The sequence below is a fragment of the Staurois parvus genome, unplaced genomic scaffold, assembly GCF_062004578.1.
Source record: "Staurois parvus isolate SC_StPar_1 unplaced genomic scaffold, SC_StPar_1.0 ptg000244l, whole genome shotgun sequence".
NCBI lineage: Eukaryota > Metazoa > Chordata > Amphibia > Anura > Ranidae > Staurois > Staurois parvus.
Window position 1 is genome coordinate 3,044,043 of NW_028318040.1, and position 21,617 is coordinate 3,065,659.

Below are 21,617 nucleotides of genomic sequence, written 5' to 3' on the forward strand. Positions count from 1 at the left end.
TTATACCGAGAAAATGTTTGCGGCTACAACTATAATTTTTTATGGCAGGCTATTCCCTATTAGATAAAAATGATCTGAGAGGCTATACAGCCACTGGATCATGTTTACAGGCTGTGACATGGGGCCTCTCCGGGCTCTCCGTTCAGATCGGGGAGTTTGGTAAGGATGCAACAAGCGGCATCCGCTTCCCTGGGCACTGTGAGAGGAACTGCTGTTGTTCCTCCCACTGTGTGACATCAGAAATCAGTAGCAATGAGGATTTCATCACTTCCAGTTTCGGACTGATGTAAACAAGCCGTTACTGATTGGGAAAGCATCTGATCAAACCAATCTCAGTTTGAGCAGATACTTTGGAGGCCAGAGGAGATATCTGGGGTCTAAAATCCCTCCACAAAGAGGACCTGTCACAGTCCATACAATCACAAGGGATGTTGAAATGTAAATGAAATAAATAATAAAATGAGAAAGAAATAAAGCGCCCCATTCTCTTGTGCTCATGTGGAAATGCAAATGCACACATAGGAACCGCATGCATATATAAATGGTGATCGCACCACACAGATGAGGTATGAATAATCTACTGTACCATAGTTTGTTGCCATTCCACAGGCATGAGCAATTTTAAAGCATGACATGTTAGGTACCTAATATATTCGGTGTAACATCATCTTTTATGTTTTACCAAAGAAGTGGGTATTATATTGTGTACACTAAACCTCATTAAAATGTATATTTTCTTGAAAATTTGCATTTGATAAACCACTGTGCAAAAATTTTGTGCAGGTGTGCAAGGGCGGACTGACCATTTAAAAACTCTGGCACTGCCCGAGGGCCCGGGGTCAGTAGGGGGCCCCATGAGATGCCCCTGGTACCTTTTTCATAGGCTTTTTTGAGTTTGGACAAGGACACAGGGGCCCCATGATCCCCTATTGCCCAGGGGCCCCATGAGTTGTCAGTCCGCCCCTGATTGTGTGACATAAAAAAATGCAACAACAACCATTTTTATTCCCAAGGGTCTCTGTTTAAAAAAATATATAATATTTGGAGGTTCTAAGTAATTTTCTAGCAAAAAGCTAATGATTTTTACATGTATGACAGAGATGTCAGAATTGACTGAAACTGGTTAAACCCAACAGCAAACATTTGTTATATTGCAGCTTACCAATTCCTAGATGTGATGGCTACATTAGTTTTCTTTTTTTGTCTTTCTTTCTTTTGCTGCAGTAAGTCTGTTGTTTTTCAACAAAACAAGTTGTCCTGCAGATGTACTAGTTAGAGGTTTGAGACAGACCATTTACCACAGACAGGGGTGCTTACAATGAGCAAGTTTTATTTATTCATGTTAAATGTTATCCTAAAAGGAACAAAACTGTTGCTGTAACTGATTATAAAGCCTGAGTTTAGCTTCAGTTTGTTATTGTAACACTCCCCCAGACTGGCATTGCTGCTGTCCAAAGATCTTGCTGTTGTTCCTTCATCCAGAGTGGGGGCAATTCTAATACAGGAGGTTTGTTACTGGCCAGATCACCAGGTGAAACTGAGGGAAAAATCCTAAAAAAAAAGAAAACTAATGCAACCACCACATCTAAGGATTGGCATGCTGCAATATATTACATTTTTGGTTTTGGGTTTAACCACTTGCTGTCCAGAGGATTTACCCCCCCCCCCTTCCTGACCAGGCCATTCTTTCTGATACGGCGCTGCGTTACTTTAACTGACAATTACGTGGTCGAGGAGTACAATATATATGTAAAGTGCTGTGTAAACTGACGGCGCTATATAAGTACCTGAAATAAATAAATAAATAAATAAATAAATAAAAATTTCCCAACCTGAACAGGTAATTTTTTTCAATACGGCGCTGCATTACTTTAACTGACAATTACGTGGTCATGCAATGCTGTATGTAAATGAAATTTGTGTCCTTTTTACCCACAAATAGAGCAATCTTTCGGTGGTATTTGATCACCTGTGCATTTTTTATTTTTTGCACTATAAACAAAAAAAAGGCTGACAATTTTGAAAAAAAACCCCTATATTTTTGACTTTTTGCTATAAAACATATCCAGTAAAAAAAAATTTAAAAAATCTAATTTCTTCATAAATTTAGGCCAAAATGTACTCTGCTACATGTCTTTGCTACAAAAAATCCCAATACATGTAAATTAGTTGGTTTAAATGAAAGTTATAGCATCTACAAATGGCGGTGTATATATGCTGGAATTTTAATTTTTTTTATACTAGTAATGGCGGCGAGCAGTGACTTATACCGACTGCAGTGAGCATTCTAACATTGGGTGCGAACTAACTAACTGCCACTGAAATCCCAATCACACTAATACAGTGATCAGTGCTAATAAAGAGCACTGACACTGTACTAATGACACTGGGCAGAAAGGGGTTAATATATGGAGTGATCAAAGGGTTAACTGTGTGCTGTTTTACATAATGTGCTGTGTGTGTTTTACTTGGGAGACATGCTGCTGTGTATTTCTCTGCTGTACAGAGAAATACACAGCAGCATGTTCTTGTTGGCAGGAGAGAGACCTGTGTTATTTACACACAGGTCTCTCCCCTGTCAGTTGTACTCGGCGATCTCTGGGTGCCAGCGGGGAATCTCCAGCCAGGACCCGGAGATTGACATCCGTAGCCGCCAATGGCGGTGCAGGTAGGGCGACGCGCGCATGCCCCCTACCCGGAAATTTAAATCACTTATATATACGTGATTTTGCGCAGCCCTACTGCCCTGTAGCAGTATTTCTACTATAGGAGGGCAGCCAAGCGGTTAATACAACTTTAAGACAACTGTGTACAGTGAGGCATGATACCAACATACTAAAAAAAAGACAAAACTATGACTATATACTTGAATGATAAAAATGTACAGAAACATGCTGTATTTTAATTTGCTATCCATCTTAAACCTGCATATGTAAGTGAATAACATTTGTTAGGAATTCCATTTTAAATACAAGTGAAGGAGCGCAGGTACATCTCTGTGATGGGGATGCCAGATGTACGTTCTGCTAATGTAAAGTCTGTCTCATTCCATGACATTAATATTCTTACTGAGAGTAATATGCACCCTAGCAGTGGTGAGTTCTCCTGAAAATGCTAGTTGCCCACCTGTCATGCTAATTCAGTGACTTTGATAACCTGCGAACCACTGAACCAGAAAAAGTATGGATATAGTTCTGACCTTTTCTTGCAGTGTGTATATACTGGGTCGGTGACTCAGAAAGTATTAAATCCAGACACAGCCAGACAACCTGTTTCCAGAAAGAGGTCAGCAATTGCAGCCAACATATTGGCTCAGCTTAGGTTTTCCTTCATTACCGTGTACCAGAAGCTGCCTGCACATACTTCTGCTTCATAATAAAACCACTTCAGTGCACCTTAGGGACCTGGAACCTGATTGCTCACTGTATGGAAATATCAACTTCCCAACCAGTCCATCCTGAAACTGACCAGATTGGTGTGGGTTGAGGTTAAATGCCTCGCTTCATTTCAGGACCTTATCCTTATGGGACAACTGTTTATTAGCACCACTTCCAGTTAGCGCAATTCCAGATATCTGCTATTACCAGATAAATGGTAATGATAACAGGACAGAATAATGTGCTCTTTCATGCAATTACAGGAGAAACACAATTTACTCCATAGATTCTTCTATAGATTCATAAAACTGCCCTGTGGTTTGGAGGCACCATTCAGGGACCAGGATAAATCCGTCTTCGAATACTGATCTAATAGAAGTGTTAAAGTTTCAAAACTCCAAAGGTTAACCACTTTAATACCACAGACACAGCAGACTACAGTTCATGGTAAAGGGCCAATCACAGCGGCCCCTTATCCACAGCCCTGCCCATCAGTGTCCCTCTGCACATCTTTTCAGTGCCCATCAGTGCCGCCTATCAGTGCCCACCAGTGCTGCCTCATCAGTGCAGCCTCATCAGTGCCCATGAATGCAGCTTATCAGTGCCCATCAATGCCGCCTCATCAGTGCAGCCTATCAGTGCCCATCAGTGCAGTCTCATCAGCATACATCAGTGAAGAAAAACAATTAATGATTTGCTAAATTATAACAGAAACTAAGAAAAACATGTTTTTTTTCCTAAATTTTCAGTCTTTTTTTGTTTGTTTAGTGAAAAATTAAAAACCCAGTGGTGATTAAATACCACCAAAAAAAACCTCTATCTGTCTCAAATAAAATGATAAAACTTTCATATGGGTACAGTGTTGCATGACCGCGTAAATGTTATTCAAAGTGTGACAGTGCACTTTCCACTCCAATTGGCTTGGGAAGGAAGGGGGTGAAAGCGCCAGTATTGAAGTAGTTAATATCCATTTTCTATTCTTACTTACCACACAAAAAACTGGTTTAACTCCACTGGCCATTAAGACTAAATGGCAAACTTTACTACCTGCTATCTAGCAAGGAATGGGATGATATGTTTTTTCATAAGTTGGTTTCTCCAGCTGTAAATAAAAAGATAATTATGTTGAATATTGTAGCCACCCTGTACTAAACAGTGGGTATCTAAATGTAGCCATGCTGGGTGGTAGACAACATATAGTAATTGATTATAGCCTGTTTGCTCATTTGGTTTTCCCTTAAACCCACTCACTGCTGCCAGTAGGTGTCACTGGTAACTCTGGCAATAATATTTGAACTTACAGCAGAACTGAGTTATGAATATTTATATTCCCTTCAGCCAACCAGTAGGATATCCATTGCTATTGGTGCATGATAGAGGAGTTTATAAATATTTTGGGAGGTCCAAGTGATCTCGCTTTTTGCGGCCTGGGAGGGTTTGTGAAGCAGCAGCTGAGTGATTAGGCCTAAGCCTTATAGGACTGGGCATGCGCTTAGAGCAGAAAAAGCCTGGCCGTCCAGTGTCCGAATTCCTGAGACCTTGAGCACAGGGAGCTTTCCAGAGAACAGGAGAGGATAAAATGACATTTGGACCAACGGGCTCCTTCTGCTCCAAGCACATGCCCAGGAATACCAGAGATGACTTTACTGCTTGAGATCCTGCAGATGATTGTCTGATCGAAGCAAAATTTTTCAACAAGCTGGTTAAGGATAGGTTGATTGTTAGATAAATGGAAAGGCCATACATGGATTGAAATTCGGCAGGTCCCCACTGCCATACTTGTGTAAACGCCGATCACATTTATCCATGTTTGCGCATACAGCATGTTTCCCCAAATGTTCCACTTCTGTATGTATGTAACAAAAGCACACAAGAGACTTTTATTGTTTATTTTATTACTATTATTTTATTTTATTTATGAAAAAATAGAATATTTTTTATATAATTACAGTAAGACCCCTTTCACATGAAGGGTCAGATCAGGTCCACCTGTAAATTTTTCAGGTGGACCTGATCTGAAGCTCCTTTCGCTCCAATGGACCGGCGGGTGAAAACAGACTTCTGTCCGTTTACACCTGCTTACCTCCGATCTGATCTGGTCTGCTAAAAAATACAAAAGGGGATCCATCCTCCTGCATCTAGGTGGATTGGATCAGAGGGCAGTTGGATGTAAATGGACAGTGGAGTCTGTTTTACGCCAGGCCACCTATAGTACAGACAAGAACCTGTCAACCACCCACTCTGCTCTGATCAGCAGGGGATCAACGGACATATCCCCTGCTGTTCATAACAGAGTCTGCCATGTGTGAAAGGGGCATAATTGTGAACATACAAACACTTTTCTATTTATGTACAAATGTTTGAATTCAATAAACAAAAGTTAAAAAAAGCAATGTCCTGGGTAAACTGCAACCATCCTGCCCTAAGTCCTGGCAGAGAGTTTAAATCCTGCTGTCTGACCCCAGTGAGCCAGCATCTCAGTCTAGGATGTAGATGATGACCCTGGGTAATGCCTGAACTAAGATGGCTTCATTCCTTTTGGAAGAAAAGGAGATGAAGGTATTGTCATAGGTGAAGGTGTTGTCAGGAGGAGTGCAATGGTCTCTGTGAGAGGTACTAAATACTTGTAAGCTCTGTACCTATGTATATATCACTTACTATGTATGCAGTTAACTGAAAAATATATCTCACATTAGGTCTACTTTTAATAATATTGAACACAATATGCCTAACTTCAAGGTGATTTTCCTTCTCGTCATGATGGAGCTTAATTTTTATTTACAGTTCATGCATGTAATATATGGAATTGAGCCAGCTGATGTACACTATATTGCCATAAGTATTGGGATTCTTGCCTTTACACACACATGAACTTTAATGGAATCCCAGTCTTAGTTTGTAGGGTTCAATATTGAGTTGGCCCACCCTTTGCAGCTATAACAGCTTCAGCTCTGCTGGGGAGGCTGTCCACAAAGTTTAGGAGTGTGTCTATGGGAATGTTTGGCCATTCTTCCAGAAGTGTATTTGTGGGGTCAGGCACTAATGTCGGATGAGAAGGCCTGGTTCGCAGTCTCTGCTCTAACTCATCCCAAAGGTGTTCTATCAGGTTAATGACAAGGCTCTGAGCAGGCCAGCCAAGTTCCTTCACCCCAAACTTGCTCATCCATGTCTTAATGGACCTTGCTTTATGCCCTGGTGCACAGTCATGTTGCAGCAGGAAGGGGCCATCCTCAAAATGTTCCAATAAAGTTGGGAGCATGAAATTGTTCAAAATGTATTGGTATGCTGATGCTTAAGCGTTCCCTTCACGTGAACTAAGGGGCCAAGCCCAACCGTGAAAAAACAACCCCACACTATAATCCCCCCTCCACCAAACTTTACACTTAGCACAATGCAGTCAGGAAAAAATTGTTCTCCTGGCAACCACCAAACCCAGACATGTCCATAAGATTGACAGACAGAGAAGCGTGATTCGTCACTCCAGAGAACACGTCTTCACTGCTCTAGAGTCCAATGGTGGTGTGATCTACACCACTGCTGTCAGCACCTGTGGTAGCTCTTTTGATCCACATCTTGGGGTTCCCAGGGGCGCGGAGTCTAAGCCCCAGCCTGCTTGTTCACCAGGGACCCTGATGGTGGGGATGGACTTGCAGCAGGCTGGGACCAGGTCGTGGCCCCCAGGTACACCCAGCTGAGGTAGAGGAGACCGCTAGCGGGAGCAGGGTACAACGGGAGAAGACACAAGGAATCCAGTAGGCAAGCCGAGGTCAGGACAGGCGGAAAACAAGCATGGGCAGGAATGAAGCTGGGGTTGGTACACAGATAGACAATAAAGGATTCACAGTAGAAACACAAGGGAGCTCCAACAACTAAGACGTTGCTCAGGTAGAGTGGGATAGACTGAGCATGTCACGCAAGCAAACTAGGAGGCGGGCCAGGAAGTGATGGAAAGGAAGGAAATAAAACCCAGAGAATAGCAGACAATGCCCACAGGAGAGCACAGACAAACACATATGTGAAGGAATCAGGAGCAGCAAGGAGGCAAGAATAATCAAACAAGAGGCTGCAGGCTAACTTGTGACAACTGCATCCAACGCTTTGCATTGCACCTGGTGTTGTAAGACTTGGATGCAGCTGCTCAGCCATGGAAACCCATTCCATGAAGCTCTCTATGCACTGTTGTGCTAATCTGAAGGCCACATGAAGTTTGGAGGTCTTTAGCTACTGACTCTGCAGACAGTTGGTGAGTTCTGGGCACTGTGCTCTTCAACATGCACTGACCCCGCTCTGTCATTTTACGTGGCCTATCACTTTGTGGCTGAGTTGCTTTTGTTCCCAGTTTCTTCTACTTTGTTATAATACCTATCACAAGTTAGCCTGCAGTTTTGTTTGTGTTCTTACCTTCTTGCTGCAGTTCTGTTCCTCATCCCTTCTCATGTGTTTGTCTGTGCTCATCTATGGGCATCTTCTGCTGTCCTCTGGGTTTTATTTCCTTCCCTTCCATCACTTCCTGTCCTGCCTTCTTGTCTGCCTGTCTATATAAGATGTGCTCAGACTAGGCCACTGTGCCTGAGCAACTTCTTAGTTATTGGAGCTCCCGTGTGTTTCTGCTGTTGATTCCTATGTTGTCTACTTGTGTACCGACCCCAGCTTTGTCCCCTGACCTTGCTTGTTTTCCGCCTGTCCTGACCTTGGCTTGCCTATTGAATTCCGTCTGTCTTCTCCTGTTATACTCTGTTCCCGGGAGCGGTCTCCTCCACGTCAGCTGGGTGTACCTGGTCCCAGCTTGCTGCAAGTCCATCCCCACCATCAGGGGCTCTAGTGAACAAGCAGGCTGGGGCTTAGACTCCGCTCCCTGGGGAATCCCAAGCTGAGGATCAATAGAGCTCACTACCTCAGGCATTAACAATACCACTAACAGTTGTCCGTGGAATATTTAGTAGCAAGGAAATTTCATGGATGGACTTATTGCACAGGTGACAACCTATCGCGGTACCACGCTTGAATCCACTGCGCTCCTGAGAGCGACTCAATCTTTCACAATTGTTTGTAGAAGCAGTCTGCATGCCTAGGTGCTTGATTTCATACACCTGTGGCCATGGAGATGATTGGAACACCTGAATCCAAAGTAAACTCTGTGGGGATGATTTACTAATATACGCTGCTCACATTGCAAAGGACTATTCCCATAACATAGTGAATGAGGTAAAGTTCTACTAATTTCCATTATCCACTCATGTGCAAGCAAAAATACAGTTTTTGTTTATTTATTTTCCTTGCACATGATTGATTATTCTTTGCAAAGTCAATTTCACTCATTCACTAGGCTAAGGGAAAATTCCATTGCAAAGTGAACAGCCTATTTGCTTTAATAGATCTTCCTCTATGTATTTCACATTTCCTGGGCAAAAATGTAGCTGTCACTCACAGCATCCAGTTTGTTTTCAGGTTTCAAAATCAAGAGCCGTAATGAGCCAAACATACCTGGGTTCAGTTTGGGGCATGTTTGGGTGATGAATTTGAACTGCATTGAAGTCAATGACAACTGAATGTTAAAGAACAGTAACGGCCATTTTACTGATGTTTATAAACAGGATCTTGCTGGCAGAAAGATTCTGAGTAAAAAAAAAAATTATGTTCTGTAAAGATCTATACACACATATAGGTGTGTAAATGTGTTTATACACTCATATATTTCCTTTTTTTTTCAGACCGCATCACTGCTTTATGCATTGTGCAACAATGCACCTGTGTTCAGATCTGTAAAAAAAAAAGGCTACATGGCTACGAACACTGCATTTTTTTGCCCACTGGCAAAAGGCCAAATGGCATGGGGGCTAGTGCCTGCCTGGGGGTACATGTTTGGTGGGGAGTATCGATTTTAGTAATGCTGAAAATACAACATTAAAAATTCCTTTAAATCAGGGGTACTCAACCCCTGGCTCACAAAGCCCTCTGATGCCCACCACATCATTCTCTGGGATGGCGGGACGACAAACCTAAGTTTCACGCTGGCGTCACTTTTGAGCATCTTTGAGTTTCCATCACGTGTTTTGTCGTGCGATTTTGCATGTGTTTTCGTGTTCTTTTTGTTCTTTGCTGTGTTGTGTAGTGCATCGTGCTCTGCAAAGACGAGTGATGGTGAGATGCCATCTTTTGTGACAGCAGCCACTGTTACGTCATGTTTGTTTCGTGAAAGAGAGAAAGATACTCCCACCGTGTGCCAAGATACTTAAAGTGGCTAAAGAGTTAAGCAGCTGACGGGTGATATAATTTTCTTTCTTTCCACCACAGGTGGAAGGAAAGAAAATTGCTCGATTACCCCATCAACACAGTCAGAACACAAATGCTCACTGTTAGTGGCTATAGGCGCTGGCAGTGATTGCATTTTAAAAAAATTTGACAGGCTAGTTATGCTGAATTTGAATGATGAAAGAAAACTCTTCCTGTAGCCACTGCTCCCTCCTGTGCACATTACTGCTCTCTCCTGTGTACATTACCCCCTACATGTACACACTGCCCCCCTACACACACCACCCTCTACATATTACCCTCTTCCTGTACACAATCCCCCCTCCTGTACACATTACGCCCTCCTTGTACACAATGCCCCCTCCTATACATATTACCCCCTCCCTATACACAGTGCCCCCTCCTGTACATATTACCCCCTCCTTGTACACAATGCCCCCTCCTATACATATTACCCCCTCACTGTACAAAATGCCCTCTTTTGTACATATTATCCCTCTCTGTACACTATGCCCCCTCCGGTACATAAAACCCCCTCACTGTATATATTACCCCCTCCTGTACATATTACACCTTACCTGTACATATTACCCCCTCCTGTACATATTACCCCCTCCCTGTACATATTACCCCCTCCCTGTACATATTACCCCCTCCTGTACATATTACCCCCTCCTGTACATTGTATCCCCTCCCTGTACACAATAGTCCCACCTATACATATTACCTCCTTGCTGTACACAGTGCTCCCTCCTGTACATGTTACCCCCTCCCCAGCAGCGTATTTACCACGAGGCAAACAAGGCGTTTGCCTAAGGCGGCAATTTTCAGGGGGGTGGCGCCGCCCCCGGAAGAGTTGGCACAAGCTGCAGGGACAGGGACCTAGCGAAGTACTGCCAGTGATCCGTCAAGTTGCTCACTGCAGGAGTGTGTGTGTAGGGGGGGTGCTGACGGTGGGGGAGAGCAGTGTTGCTACCGAAGGGGTGGGTTGGGGTTTGAGGTGGGGGCAGCCGTTGGTTTGAGGACTGAGAACCATAGCTGCAGTTAGCTGAATGCTACTTGGGGGAGTTTGACTTGAGCAGTGCGGTGGCAGAGCGGGTGCGGGAGGATGCCTGCTTGGCTTTGTCTTGAATCTGCTGACTTAGTGCTCCTTTGCCTCTCCTGTATCCCGAGTCCCATCCAGCTGTCACGTGATCGCTACATGCCTCTAACAGCTGATCACTCTGCCCCCTAACAACTGGAGCTGTGACTAGTGAGGTGAGGTGCGGGTGGGGGGTGCTCTGCCCTACACTGGGAGCCAGGGACCTGTCGGTGTCAAATAGCAGTAAGTAGATTGGATGTGCGGAAACACTGAGAGTGCCTGTTTTGGAAGGATCATTATGTGTGCAGTGTTCAGCAGGCAATATACAGGGATAGGAGATCAGGCAGTACACAGGGTGGTGCACCCTCTGACATCTGCAGTCTCTGACCGTCTCCTGTAGTACGTCTGCAGTCTCTGAATGTCTCCTGTAGTATGTCCACAGTCTCCGGTTATCTCCTGTACTGTGTCTGCAGTCTCTGGTCATCTACTGTACGATGTCCGCAGTCTCTGCTCATCCCCTGTACTGTGATCGCAGTCTCTGACCATCTCCTGTACTATGTCCGCAGTCTCTGGTCATCCCCTGTACTATGTTCGCAGTCTCTGACCATCTCCTGTAGTATGTCCGCAGTCTCTGGTCATCCCCTGTAGTATGTCCGCAGTCTCTGGTCATCCCCTGTGCTATGTCTGCAGTCTCTGGTCATCTCCTGTACTATTTCCACAGTCTCTGGTCATCTCCTGTACTATGTCCGCAGTCTCTGGTCATCTCCTGTACTATGTCCGCAGTCTCTGGTCATCTCCTGTACTATGTCTGCAGTCTCTGGTCATCTCCTGTACTGTGTCTGCAGTCTCTGATCATCTCCTGTACTATGTCTGCAGTCTCTGGTCATCTCCTGTACTATTTCTGCAGTCTCTGGTCATCTCCTGTACTGTGTCCGCAGTCTCTGGTCATCCCCTGTACTATGTCTGCAGTCTCTGATCATCTCCTGTACTATGTCTGCAGTCTCTGGTCATCTGTACTGTGTCTGCAGTCTCTGGTCATCTACTGTATGATGTCCGCAGTCTCTGACTGCCTCCTGTACTATGTCCGCAGTCTGTGACCATCTCCTGTAGTATGTCCGCAGTCTGTGACCATCTCCTGTAGTATGTCCGCAGTCTCTGACCGTCTCCTGTAGTATGTCCGCAGTCTCTGACCGTCTCCTGTAGTATGTCCACAGTCTCTGACCATCTCCTGTAGTATGTCTGAAGTCTCTGACCGTCTCCTGTAGTATGTCTGGAGTAATGATGTGTTGTAACCTCTAGCAACCAATCATTGAGTGGTAATATACAGTAACCTATAGCAACCTATCAGTGAGCAGCTATAATGTGTAATAACCTCTAGCAATCGGTAATGATGTGCAATTACCTCTAGAAACCAATGATTGAGCAGTAAGGATGTGTAGTAACCTCTGGCAACCAGTGAGTGTGGACTTGTTCTTTATGTTTACATTACTAAAGTTTTTTTAGATAAGTCTATGTATGTGTGATTGTTTTTGGTGATGTTGGGGTGAAAAACAATATTGAATGGGGGGGGGGGTCGGCAAGAAAATGTTTGCCCAGGGTCCAATCAATATTAAAGACGGCCCTTTCTAAGAGTTGTGCTGCCACCCGTGGGGTGGGGTGTTGGTGGAGGCATGGGAGGGTGCCCAATTTTAGTGTTGCCTAGGGCAGCACAATGAGTAAATACACCACTGCCCCTCCCTGTACATATTACTCCTTCCTGTACATTTTACCTCCTTGTTGTACACAGTGGTCCCACCTATACATATTACCCCCTCCCTGTACACAATGCCCCCTCTTGTACATATTACTACCTCCCTGTACACAATGCCCCCACTTGTACATATTACCCCCTCGCTGTACACAATGTCTCCTCTTGTACATACTACCCCCTCACTGTACACAATGCCCCCTCTTGTGCATACTACCCCCTACCTGTATACATCTCCCTGAACATATTACCCTCTCATATAAATATCATCCCTCCTGTACATATTATCCCCTCCTTGTAAACAAAGCCCCCTCCTATACATAATACCCCCTCCTGTACACAATGTCCCCTCCTGTACATATTACCGTCTCCTGTAGACATTACCCCCTCCCTGTACACAATGGCCTCTCCTGTACATATTACACCTCCGATACATAATATGCCTTCCTGTAAATATTACCTCCTCGCTATACATATTACACCCTCGCTGTACACAATGCCCCCTCTTGTACATACTACCCCCTACCTGTACACAATGCCCCCTCCTGTACATATTACCCCCTCACTGTACACAATGCCCCCTTTTGTACATATTATCTCCTCCCTGTACACTATGCCCCCTCCGGTACATAAAACCACCTCCCTGTATATATTATCCCTTCTGTACATATTACCCCCTATCTGTACACAATGCCCTCTCCTGTACATATTACCCTCTCCTGTACACAATGCCCTCTCCTGTACATATTACCCTCTCCTGTACACAATGCCCCCTCCCGTACATATTACCCCCTCCCTGTACACAATGCCCCCTCCTGTACATATTACCCCCTCCCTGTGCACAATGCCCCCTTATGTACATATTACTCCTTCCTGCACATACTGTATTACCCGTTCAATGTACACAATGCCCTCTTCTGTACATAATATCTCCCTTCTGTACACAAAACTCCCTCCCCACATACATATTACCCCCTCCTGTACACATTAACCCCTTCCCTGTACACCATGCCCTCTCCTGTACATATTACCCCTCCTATACATATTACCCCTTCCTGTACATATTACTCCCTCCCTATACATATTACCCTCTCCTGTACATATTACCCCCTCCCTGTACACATTGCCCCCTTCTGTACATGTTACCCCCTCCTATACATATTACCGCCTCTTGTACATATTACCCCCTCCTGTGCATATTACCCCTTCCCTGTACACAATGCCCCCTTCTGTACATAATACCTCCATTCTGTACACAATGTCCCCTCCTCTACATATTACCCTCTCCTGTACATATTACCCCCTCCCTATACACAATGCCCCCTCCTTTACATATTACCCCCCCTATAAATATTACCTCCTCCTGTACATATTTCCCCCTCCCTTTACATATTAGCACCTCTTGTACATATTACACCCTCCCTTGTACATATTACCCCCCTTTTACATATTACATCCTCCCTGTACATATTACCCCTTTCTTTTACATTTTACTCCACCTCCCTTAACACAGTGCCCCCTCCTGTACACATTACCCCCTCCCTGACACAATGCCCCAGCCTGTACTTATTACCCCCCTCCCTGTACACAGTATCCCCTCCTGTACATAATATCCCCTTGCTGTACACAATGCCCCCTCTTGTACATACTACCCCCTACCTGTACACAATGCCCCCTCCTATACATATTACCCCCTCACTGTACACAATGCCCCCTTTTGTACATATTACCCCCTCCCTGTACACATTGCCCCCTCCTGTACATGTTACCCCCTCCTATACATATTACCGCCTCTTGTACATATTACCCCCTCCTGTGCATATTACCCCTTCCCTGTACACAATGCCCCCTTCTGTACATAATACCTCCATTCTGTACACAATGTCCCCTCCTCTACATATTACCCTCTCCTGTACATATTACCCCCTCCCTATACACAATGTCCCCTCCTTTACATATTACCCCCCCTATAAATATTACCTCCTCCTGTACATATTTCCCCCTCCCTTTACATATTAGCACCTCTTGTACATATTACACCCTCCCTTGTACATATTACCCCCCTTTTACATAATACATCCTCCCTGTACATATTACCCCTTTCTTTTACATTTTACTCCACCTCCCTTAACACAGTGCCCCCTCCTGTACACATTACCCCCTCCCTGACACAATGCCCCATCCTGTACTTATTACCCCCCTCCCTGTACACAGTATCCCCTCCTGTACATAATATCCCCTCGCTGTACACAATGCCCCCTCTTGTACATACTACCCCCTACCTGTACACAATGCCCCCTCCTATACATATTACCCCCTCACTGTACACAATGCCCCCTTTTGTACATATTATCCCCTCCCTGTACACTATGCCCCATCCGGTACATAAAACTCTCTCCCTGTATATATTATCCCCTTCTGTACATATTACCCCCTACCTGTACACAGTGCCCTCTCCTGTACATATTACCCCCTCCTTTACATTTTACCCCACCTCCCTTAACACAGTGCCCCCTACTGACACAATGCCCCATCCTGTACATATTACCCCCCTCCCTGTACACAGTATCCCCTCCTGCACATAATATCCCCTCCCTTTACACAATGCCCCCTCTTACCAAAATTTACCCCCTCCCTGTACACATAACCCCCTTCCTACGCATTGCCCCCTCCATGTACACACTGGCCTCCATCCCCCTACCCCTACACATTGCCTTCTTGCACTTGCACACTGTCCCCAAAAATGTGGCTGAGATGTTGCACTAATTACTGCTCAGACTGGCAAGAGTTAAAGCTGATGCTGTCTCACTGGATTGCACACCGAGGATCCCTGTGTTCAAAAAGGAAGTTGTAAGTCCAGCTCTCTCTGCAAACATTCCTGAAATCCTGGACTAATGTGCCGACCTGTCAGCTCCTTGGAGTGCACAGGAAGGAGGGCAGAGCAATGGCACCAAGTCTCACAAGAAGCCCTGACAGAGTAGTAGAAAGACTTGATTGGAGGCTTCTCAAAAAGACCTTTGTTGCTTAACTAGGGCAGTCATAATGGCAGTGATCCGACTATCTGTTACACTAGGTGGCTGTGCATTCAGTGCAGGATCACTGTATTGGACCTGCAGCGGCGCCTAGGCCCTCTGGAGCATGGACGGGGTCACAGATGCAACCCCTGCAACCCCTGAGGCTACACCTATGCATTTGGATCCAAATCCTCATTTTCAGTAATATCCTCCCATCAGCTTTTTGTACTGAAAATAGAAAATCTTTGTTTGAAGTTGATATTTAAATTTTTTATTTATTTTTTTTTTTCCAAAAAAGTTTTATTGAAGTAAGAAAGACAAAACAGATCATAGACAGATACGGATCGCAGTCCGTGCACATCTTCATATATGTTCTCCCGTATCGCAGACGGGAATAGGACGTTAGAATAGATTTTAGAGCAACATGCATCCAATTCCCACAATAAAGCATATGCAAAAAGTATAACCATAGTAATAATATTTACCATCTGTAATGTTCGATAAATATGGTATACAGTAGTCTCTATGTAGAGAGAGCTCAAGCAGCAAGACTATGAGGCGCAAGACAAACGAATTATCTCAATGCACATATGTCTGCTATATCCGTATCCAAAAATCGTGGGTTAATTTTCTAAAGTATTATCACACTTGTACATCTAGAAGTGTTCTGATCCTTGTAAATAATATTGCTATTTAGAATATGAGAAAAAGGGTAGCTAAAACGAGAAAGAAAAGAAAAGAAAGAGACTCGAGTGGAAATGGAAAAGGAGTATGGGAAGTAATATCAGAGTGAGGAGGAGTGGGATAAGGAAGACATATAAATAGGGGGGGAGAAAAAAAAAAAAAAAAAAAAAAAAAAAAAAAAAGGGGGGGGGGGGAGTTGGGGATTAGAATTAAATAAGTATAACTAAACCAATCACATCACATAGTATCGGCCTGGTCATAACAGATGCTGTCTTAAATTAAGGTTATAATCTCTTTAAAGTCCAGTAAAGGAATTATTCCTGGGGTGAAAGATCTAGAGGTTCTCCAGTTTACCAAATCTGCTCGCTCATTCCTTCATTAAGCCATGATAAGTCTCAGTAGATAGGAAGTGAGTCCAACATGCCCATGTCTTCCTGAATCGCTCGGGGTGTTCTTTCGCCACTGAGATCAGCTCCTCCATTTCCGCGATCTTATTGATCCTAAGAATCCACTCTCGCATGGTGGGAATATGGGCTGATCGCCAATGAACAGGAATACACTGTTTTGCCGCATTTATCATGTGTAAAGCAAGCGACTTACGATAGGTCTTCACAGGAAGAGAGGAATGATGGAGTAGACATTGTGCTAAATTTTTTTAATGACATATGTACAGATGATACCTTACCTCCCTAAAGCCACAATTGGTCGAAGAAATTCCAAGTCTTTGGCATGGACATCCACTCCTAGACTCCCTTAGCTGACATTGGTGTTGAATGTAGGCATCCCACAGACTCTTCCACTTGCTTTTCAGAAGCTTTACTGTTCAAAACCGAAAAAATATCAATTTATTTCTTTTTAGGTACCTAGCAACTTGACAATCATTGGTTAGTCTACACTATGCCTTTCTGGTTGGAAAATCTATAACAAGTTACATAGTCTGTGACACCTGTTTTGCTATTTGGAATGCGTTGAAGGATGTTGTTATGAAAAAAAAACTAAAACAGAAGAATGGTCACAGATCTCTGAAGTTTTCTGGCAATGCTGAAATTTCCTAAATTGTGTTGGAGTGATTGATGGAAACACATGGGGATTATAAAGCCAATGGCCAGTGGAAGCCAATACTTTGATTACATGAAATATTTTTCATTTTTTTTTAATGACAGTGGCTGATGCAAATTATGGCTTTTGTTATATTAATATTGGATCATGTTGAGCAGCTCTGGCTCGAGCATTTTTGGCCATTCTTCATTTGGACAGATGCTGCATACAAATAGGCTGGACCTTTCTGACAGCAGTCCTCTCCTGGGCACAAATGGCCTTCCTCTACTCAGTGTTTTTGTGGGGGATGAGGCCTTTGCCCTGGGTGAACATCTGCTGTGGCCCTATTCGAGTCACAATCTAACTGTGCAGAATAGAGTGTTCAATTATCAGCTAACAACAGCACATAGAGTTGTTGAATGTGCATTTGGAATTTTGTCTAACAAATGGCAGCTTCTGCACACTCCCATAGTCTTGAACATGAAAAATGCAATCTGTGCTGTTAACGCTGCATGTGCCCTGCACAACTTTGTTAGGCCGCGCAATGGATTCCTCCTTGAAGATTTATTAGTACACAATATGAAAAGAGCTCATTGGACTTGGGTTTGGGGCAGCAGACAAGGTACACATATTAGGGATCAATTTGCATCCTACTTTATGTCTCCAATAGGACAGGTCCCATGGCAGCTGGAAGCAAATGAATAATTTAACATTTTGACAAACATGTAAATTGTTACCCTGTATCTGTTGATTAATAAAATTATATTCTAAGCTGTATTGAATAATAAAAAATGCTTTATTGATATTTTTTTAAATATATCTAGAGGTTTGTTTACATCATCCATACAGTATCCAGTACTATTGGTCAGAGAGTGTCACTATGTATTTGTGACATGCTGACACCTATCTACTTGTGTGTCCCCATGTAGCCTTGTTATCCCTCCTGCTGTCAGCTGCTGCAGGGCACAGGTAGAGGAGAGGGGTGGTGGGTGGGTGTAGTAAGTGATATTTCTTAAACATGGATAGATAAATAAATTAAATAATAAATAAAATGGCATATCATCTCACTTGGGTGGGTGTGGGGGGTGGTTGGGTTTGCATGGGTTTACCTTACCTTTATCATCCTTCACAGTGCCATTGAAGTCTGCCCAGTTTGGGAACACATGGCTGTCAATCTGGTCCCATACCCTCCTCTTCCTTGCTCGGGACTTGTAGTACGGATCTTTTAAATCGTACAGGCAGGGGTGCTGCATCACCATCCTAATTAAATTATCCGGATCCAACTGTCCCATGCCTGTTTCCCCCTGTCTGCTAAACAAACTGGAGACCTGTGCATTTCCTGGGAAATATTTTGTCATTTCTCTTTTGGGAGTTAACTTTCATTTGAGCAGAAAATCGAGGCAAAATGCACACAAAATGCACAAAAACATGCGATTCACACATTTCCATTAATTTCTATGGAATTAAAAAAGTGTCAAAAATGCACAAATCTGCCCAAATTGAGCGACAAAAACAGCTCCAGAACTTGTATGAGCTTCAGGTATTTGGCTGTAGATATGAACTATCTCTATTGAGAATAATTAATTCTTTTATCCTCAAGCATTTTTGACCTTCGAGCTACAAGTTTCTCAGGTATGAATGGGGCCTCAGGTTGCTGATCTGCCATGCCAGAGCATTAGAGTGCATGGAGCTGGTGCCAATGGTGGAGGAAGCAAGTAGCAACGGAGGGAACAGGAGGTGCATAAGCCGATAGTTCCTCTGTAGCTCCGACTCCTGTCCCAGGTGGAGTGATACCAAGTGCAATTCTCCTGGGACCTTTCTAGGAGCCTAGCAATGCCAGCAGAAGCTGGAAAATAAAAAGGTCAGTTTATTAAACATAACATAGTTTTACAATGGACATATTAGCACTTTTAAAAATGGTTATTAGACTGCTTTCACATAGATCCATGGGTGCAGCGCAGTGCACCTACAGCTTTCCTGTGGGTTATCTGTACTGTGCCATAGACTTTTATATCCTGCAGGTTTGGTGTGCTTTTTAACCACTTGCCTACCGGGCACTTATACCCCGTTATTTACCAGGCCAATTTTCAGCTTTCAGCACTGTCGCACTTTGATTGACAATTGCGCGGTCATGCAAGATTGTACCCATATGAAATTTTTATCATTTTTTTCTCACAAATAGAGCTTTCTTTTGGTGGTATTTAATCGCTGCTGGACACTACTTTTTGTGCTATATGCAAAAAGAGTGCAAAAAATTTTGAAAGAAAAAAAAAGTTTTTTTGTTTCTATTATAAAATTTTTCAAACAGGTAATTTTTCTCCTTCACTGATGTGCGTTGATGAGGCAGCACTGATGAGCACTGATAGGTGGCACTGATAGGCAGCACTGAAGGGCACTGATAGGCGGCACTGATAGGCGGCACTAAAGAGGTGGCACGGATAGGCTGCACTGATAGGCAGCACTAATGAGGTGGCACTGATTGGTGGCACTGATAGGCGACACTGATAATGGGTACTGATAGACAGCACTGATAGGTAGCACTGACTGACATCACTGCTGGGCACTGACTGGCGGCACTGCTGGGCACTGACTGGCACAACCGCTGGGCACTGACTGGTGGCACTGACTGGCAGCACTGCTGGGCTGCACTGATGGGCACTGGTGGGCACAGGTGGGTGGGCAAAGGTGGGTGGCACTACTGGGCACAGGTAGGTGGCACTTCTGGGCACAGGTGGTGACACTGCTGGGTGGCACAGGTGGACGCACTGCTGGGCACAGGTGGGTGCATTGCTGGGCACAGGTGGGCGCACTGCTGGGCACAGGTGGGTGCATTGCTGGACACAGGTGGGCGCACTGCTGGGCACAGGTGGGTGGAACTTGTGTGTGGCACTGCTGGGGACCGATCATCAGGGCACTGGTGATCAGTGACCCTGATGATCGGTGCCGATCCCCGCTCTGGCAACTGCCGGTTTTCGGCAGTACTTTCCTCACGATCTGACAGCGTGAGGAAAGTGCAGCCGAGAACCGGCATTTGCATTTTCCCGGTGATCAGCGTGTCATTGGACACGGCTGATTGCATGGTAAAAGGCCGCTGTGATTGGCCTTTTACCACGTCACGTGATCAGCTGTGTCCATAGGACACAGCGATCACGGAGATCGCCGGGTGAGCGCCCCAGGGGACGCGCAGGAGAGCGCGTTCTGGGAGGACGTCATATGACGTCCACCCAGAACTGGCCGGCCGCAGTGCAGCCGTCATTCGGTTATCTGCGGTCGGCAATTAGTTAAAGCACACCAAAACTCTTGAATGCAGATGTTTTGATGTAATTTCAGAAAGTGTACTGTACCTGCAAGATATATTAGAAGTCTATGGCAAAGTGCATCTAACCCACAGGAAAGCCGCAGTGTGAAAGAAGCCTTAAAGGGGGATCAGGACAGTAAGGGCTCGTTTATGTTTGCAGTTTGGGGGTTGCTAAAACCCCATAGTTGAGATGTGTTTTTACTATACCCCACCCAACCACTGGGGTAGCGTCGGGTCACATTTATGACCCCGCCCCATGCTCCAGGGAGCTAGTGAGGCCTCCCTGTCATATTCTGTTTTACACTTTGATAGGAGGGGCTATGGTGGTGGCATATACAGGAACTGATCATCTCCATTTTTCTCCTGCAACCGCTGAAAGCCGGCTTCTTCTCCTCTCCTTCCTGTCAGGGCAGGAGCTGTGGAACGGACAGGCAGGCACTGACTGACGACAACCACCACTCACAGACCGGAGTCCCTCAGGGCGCGGAGTCTAAGTCCCAGGCTGCCCTTCACCAGGGCCCCTGATGGTGGGGATGGACTTGATGCAGCCAGGAACCAGGTCGCGGCCCCTGAGACACCCCAGCTGCGGTAATGGCCGCCGCCAATGGCGTGTAGCTGGTAGGAACCAGATCAGACAATAGCGTAGTTGGGCAGGCCGGGTCGACAACAACGGGACAAACGGTACAGAACAGTAGACAAGAATAACAGGTCACAGGCCGGGTTCAGCAACGGGAGGTCAGATCAAAGGAAAATGCAGAGAATGGTCTAGTCAAAAGCCGAGTCAGATTCCAGAAGAGTCACGAGAGTATAAAAAGAGCTGTTGCAACACTAACACACAAGACACGAATGCAAAGAGCACGTGCGGACAACAGGCTTATATGTGATCAACCACACCCCTCTGGGGGATGGACTGCAGAGGCCTGAAGGCATAAAAGACTCCCACCATGCTCTGCAGAAACCCAAGATGGATGCCAGCACATGGAGCAGCATAACCTCTGGGAAAAGGTAGGACCTTGACACTTCCTGCCTGCATTCAGTGGCTGCAGGAGAAAAATGTTCATTATGCTATTCAAAATAAAACATTTGAAATTCTTAACCATTTCATTTCATGGTTGCCCTGATATGC

The 21,617-nt window shown here is 44.7% G+C and overlaps 1 long non-coding RNA gene and 1 pseudogene across 2 annotated transcripts in view; both read left to right on the forward strand.

Moving 5' to 3' along the window:
* The window catches only part of LOC149459839 (uncharacterized), a 356,271-nt gene that overhangs the window by 218,511 nt on the left and 116,143 nt on the right, over window positions 1-21,617 (forward strand). The window lies entirely within an intron of this gene.
* On the forward strand, window positions 17,257-17,898 carry LOC149459841 (uncharacterized; annotated as a pseudogene).